The following is a 5865-nucleotide window of genomic DNA, read 5'->3' on the forward strand; positions in this document are numbered from 1 at the left end:
TTCTTCTTAGCCACCACTAGGGTTTTCAATAATATCTTTTTATAAGAGGAAATTCGAAAACTCAAACCCTAGATGGGATTTCCGAATTTTCCCTTTTCCTTTTGGATCAAAATCCGAAATCCCCTTATGCCAAGGGATTTCCGAATTTTTCCAAATAAATTAACTTTCTCTCTCCTTTAGTTGCCAAATAAAATCATGTTCAAATTTTATTTTGAATTTTAAATTAATCACCATTAATTTCAAAATTCAAATTCATTCCTTTTATTTTTCAATTATCAAATAAATGAAAAATAACATAATGAATTTATTTAAACACAATTATGTAACAAAACATCAGTTTCAATTTTCTCACTTATTAGAGCTAGTCTTGAGACCGAATGGACCCAAATGAACAAAGTTATGGAATTACAATACTCGACTAATTTATCCCGATAAGTTATCGACGTATTTAATTCTGACATCGTACGACTCCACTAAAGGTTCGATGCCGACTAATCTCTTGATTCATATGCGCTATTTTTCTGATGGTGTTAATATAATTTATCACATGGTCCACAGAATAAATGCACTATTATCCTTCGTAAATATCAGTGACTAGAATGGTATAGAAAATTACCGTTTTACCATTCCAGTCATTGTTTCCTCAACTCCTTTATATGACTGTGAATAAGAAAGACATATGTTCGTAAGATGTCTTGCACATGTCACGATGTCTTAATCAATGAATACCATCATTGAATATCAGGCCTGGTTTATTTATTCACACACCCATCAATAAACTATGAGGTGACATTATCGCTTACGAATTCCATATTTGTGAATCACACAACTCCAACTTAATTATGTCATGATCCCAATAGCCGAGATGTTGTTCAAAAACTATGAACTAATCTCATTGGTGAATCAAAGACCATGAGAAATTAAGTTGAGTTATGTATTCACTTCAGGATTGAGATAATTATATAAATATACTTAAGTTGTAATAATTAGGTTTAGAGCTCTGTAAACGGTTTTTGCTCTAACCTAATTAGTTACATGGTCTATTCAACATGTTGTGAACATGTCTAGATCAACCACAGAGTCCAACTCCCATGCCCCGAGACCAGCATCATATGGTTCGATCTAACAGTCATAATCGGATTCGATTGCCCAATCGATCCTAAGACTGCAAATATGTATTTTAAACTATATCAGAAGAGCTTGTCCATCAGGGATTCCCTGACTCTTCTTCGTTGATAATAGTCTATGGACTAAGCAATATTACTAACACTCTTGAGTATGAATTAAAAACATAACTTTATTTTATTTATAAACGTCAGCAAAACAATGATGTCCGATATTTGCCATTTCATAAATAACAAATTACATCCTACTTTCTGGACACATTTCCAACATCCCCAAGTAGTTAACAATGTTCGCATACCATGGCATCTTAGTGACGGCGAAGAGATGTTCATCGGGGAAGTCATCTCTAATAGCAGGAATTTCGGCGGATTCATTAAATTCAAGACGAGATAAGTGGTCTGCCACCACATTTTTTACTCCCTTCTTGTCCTTGATTGTCAAGTTAAATTCCTGCAGGAGAAGGATCCACCTAATTAAACGTGCCTTAGCATCCTTTTTGGAGAGAAGGTACTTAAGGGCGGCATGATCTGTGAAGATAGTGATAGGTGAACCAATCAGATATACACGGAACTTGTCGAGAGCAAATACTACAGCAAGCAACTCTTTTTCAGTAGTAGAGTAGTTCATTTGAGCACTATTCAGAGTACGGCTTGCGTAGTAGACAATGAAAGGCTTCCCCTCCCTCCGTTGACCAAGAACGGCCCCCACAACGTAATTACTTGCGTCACACATGATCTCGAAAGGTAAGCTCCAATCTGGTGACTGCATAATAGACGCAGAAGTCAGTTTTACGATGAGTGTTCGGAATGCATCCTCACACTCTTGTGTCCAGTTGAACACAACATCTTTTGCCAGGAGGTTGCTTAGCAGTCTCGCTATAGATGAAAAATTCTGAATGAACCTCCTGTAGAATCCGGCGTGTCCCAGAAAAGATCGGACATCTTTAACGGCCTTGGGGGTGGGAAGGTTGGAAATGAGTTCAACCTTAGAACGGTCGACCTCGATTCCTCTTTCAGAAATAATGTGCCCAAGAACTATGCCGGATGACACCATGAAATCGCACTTCTCCCAATTGAGCACGAGACCCTTCTCTTCACATCTTTGTAGAATAGCTTCCAAGTTGAGAAGGCACGTGTCGAATGAATCTCCGAAGACTGTCAAATCATCCATGAACACTTCCATACATATTTCGATCATATCGCTGAAAATGCTCATCATACACCTCTGAAATGTGGCAGGTACATTACATAGTCCAAATGGCATTCGCCGAAAGGCATAAGTGCCAAATGGACATGTGAATGTTGTCTTATCCTGATCTTCTAATGCTATCTCTATCTGATAATATCCTGAATAACCATCGAGAAAGCAATAGAAAGGATGACCTGCCACTCGTTCTAGGATTTGATCGATGAATGGAAGTGGAAAATGGTCTTTGCGAGTGGCGGCGTTAAGCTTGCGATAGTCAATACACATGCGCCAAACGGTCACGACCTTTGTGGGAACTAGAGCCCCTTTCTCATTTTCCACCACAGTGACCCCCGATTTCTTTGGCACTACCTGGGTCGGACTAACCCACTTGCTATCAGCAACAGGATAAATGATGCCAGCATCTAATAGCTTGAGGACCTCATTCTTCACCACTTCTTTCATTGTTTGATTCAATCTTCTTTGAGGATCTCTTCGAGGGTTAGCTCCTTCTTCCAAATGACTATGATGGGAGCAGATCAAAGGATTGATCCCTTTAATGTCAGCAATCGTCCAACCCAATGCAAATCTATGCTTTTGCAGCATGTTGATCAACCGCTGCTCTTGTGATGCATCGAGTTTGGAAGGATAACAGGAAAGGTATCGCCAACTCTCAAAAATGCATGTTTCAATCCTTCAGGTAGTTGAGCAAGTTTCACTGTAGGGGTCTCTTCGATGGAAGGCTTTGGTTTCTCTCTCCCTTGCGGAAGTTCCTCGAAACACAGTTGCTTAAACTTAATTCCTCTGTCCTGTGAGTTGTTGAAAATGGCAGAAATGTTAGCCAACCCACAGGGACCGGAACTTTCAGATTCAAAATTTTGGAGGAGATTTTCAAGATTTTCAGAGTTGCTTTGTAGCAGAACCTCCTCCTCGACAAGTGTGTCGATCAGGAATGTTTGGTGACACTCGTCATCACCTTGTGGTTATTTTACAATGTTGAAAACATTTACCTCGAGAGTCATATTCCCAAAAGAGATCTTCATTAGACTATTTCTACTATTAATTAGAGCATTTGCTATCGCAAGGAATGGTCTTCCAATGATGATCGGGATTTTTAACTCCACATGAACCACTAACTGAGTGTCCAAAACAACGAAGTCCACAGGATAGTAGAACTTATCAACTTGCAATAACACATCTTCCACTATTCCTCGTGGTCTCTTAATAGATCGATCGGCCAGTTGCAGAACCACAGATGTGGGCTTAATATCTCCAAGACCTAATTGCGAGTAGACTGAATAAGGTATAAGGTTAACACTCGATCCTAGGTCTAACAATGCTTGGCCGAATTCGCGTGTCCCAATGGTGCAGGAAATGGTGGGACAGCCAGGATCTTTGTACTTCAGCGGTGTCTTTTGCTCAATCACCGCGCTCACTTGTTCCGTCAAGAATGCAGTCTTCTTGACATGGTGCTTTCTCTTTATAGTGCACAGATCCTTTATAACCTTGGCATAGGCCGGCACTTGCTTGATCACATGTAGTAAAGGAAGATTGATCTTCAATTGTGTCAAGTGCTCCAGGATCTCACTTTGGTTTTCCGGCACTTTCCCAGCAGGTCGGAGAGCCTGGGGGAATGGCACCTTTACCGAAATTTTTGTTAGCTCTTCTTTCTCTTGAGCTGATTCTTCATTACTCAAAGTGGTAGTACTTGTTGATGGCGTGTCTGAATTCTTACCACTTCGAGTAGTGATGACGTTAACTTCCTTGATATTTTGTCCTTCAGAGTTGGAAGTTTGAGCCATGTTTTGTCCTCTCAAATTGGACTGGGCTTGTGATGGAAATCTACCGCGCTCTTGAACGGTTAAAGCTTCTGTCAGCTTTGTGATCTGACTTTTTATTTCCTTGTTCTCTTCCACCAGCTGCGTGAGCATTGAATCAACCCTTTGATTCATCTTATTTTGCGCGTCCATAAAAGCTTTTAAGGTATCCTCTAGAGAATTCCCTTTCGGCTGCATGTTATTCTGAGGCGCAAAATATGTCCTTGGTGGTTGAGATTGTTGTTCTGATCTCCATTGCCCTCCAGATGATTGTGCTTGTTGGTTAGAATCTCGCCAACTAAAGTTCGGGTGGTTTTTCCAACCAGGATTATAAGATTCTGAGAAAGGTCCGTAAGGCTTCTTGTATGTGCCTAATGCATTGCACTGCTCCTCATATACCCCTCTCATTTCACTTAAAGTGTGGCAATCCTGAGTAAGATGGCCCATTCCACCACAAACTAAACAAGGCTCATGTGCCTCTGTCCTTGCCACCATGTAGGGTCCTTTACTATCTTTACTTTTGAAGGCCTCAATTTGCTTCGTTAAAACTTCAACTTGGGCCTTGAGGTTGTCCTCTTCCCTTAATTGATAAACTCCAACTGTTCGGGACCTACTGGTGCTCTCAGTAACACTCGGCCTAGTCCAAGTATGAGCTTTCTCAACTAACTCGTTCAGGTACTCGATAGCTTCGTCAGGATCCTTTTGGAGAAAATTCCCATTGCACATCATCTCGACAAATTGGCGCTCTCGGATTGTGAGACCATCGTAGAAATAGCTTATGAGGTGCCAACTTTCATATCCATGGTGGAGACACAGATTTAACAGATTTTTAAAACGCTCCCAAGCTTGATAGAGCGTTTCGTTTTCTTTCTGAGTGAAATTTGAGATCTGTCGTTTCAAATTATTAGTCTTATGGTGTGGGAAATACTTGTTGAAGAATATCGTCGTCATTTCTTCCCACGTACCAATAGACTTGGGCCTAAGAGAATACAGCCAGCTTTTGGCCTTGTCCTTCAGAGAAAAAGGGAAAAACTTTAATCTGACGGTATTTGCGGCCTCAGCACGGCTGTGAAAGGTGGCCACCACCTCTTCAAACTCCCGAATGTGTACATATGGATTCTCGTTCTCTAATCCATGAAAGGTTGGGAGAAGTGCAATCATGCCCGGCTTGAAATCCGTAGGCGGTGCATTTGGGGGGAACATGATGCACGATGGGGTGGCCGTGCGCGTTGGGTGCAGATAATCTTGCAACGTCCTCTGTTGAACTTCCTCGTGTTGTGCCATTGCAAATAGATTTTGAAATGCGAATTCCAACGATGAGTGCGAAGACGGAGACGTAGAAGGAGATGTAGAAGACGAGTCGGATAGAATTTCACTAGGGGTTTCTAAATCTGGACGTTGAGCGAATCTCCCTAGCTCGTTTCTATACCGATGCATTCACCCTAAGCGGCTCTTTTTTTATTTTTATTTTTAATTTTTAATTTTTTTGTTTTTTTGTTTTTGTTTTTTTATTTTTAATCAAAGGAAAAGAAAATAATTATATAGTAACGTAAATTGTAACCACCGAGAGTGCTCCCAGGAAAGACTATAGCTCTTGGCTCAATGAATAGTTTCCTAGATAGAGCAACGTTCTCAGAAAAGATTGGTGGGGCGAGCCCCACTTAAGTACCAACTTTCAGATTGTACTTTCCACGTAACCACACAATTATCCTCAAAATCAATTATTAAATTTTATTGA

General features: G+C 40.6%; 1 non-coding gene across 1 annotated transcript; it reads left to right on the forward strand.

The window, feature by feature from the left end:
- The first annotated feature begins 4923 nt into the window (after nt 1-4923).
- On the forward strand, nt 4924-5030 carry LOC112090894. The gene has a single exon (XR_002901885.1). It is a non-coding gene; the product is annotated as a small nucleolar RNA R71 (small nucleolar RNA).
- The last annotated feature ends 835 nt before the right edge of the window (nt 5031-5865 follow it).

This window comes from Morus notabilis, unplaced genomic scaffold, assembly GCF_000414095.1.
Source record: "Morus notabilis unplaced genomic scaffold, ASM41409v2 Scaffold98, whole genome shotgun sequence".
Lineage (NCBI taxonomy): Eukaryota > Viridiplantae > Streptophyta > Magnoliopsida > Rosales > Moraceae > Morus > Morus notabilis.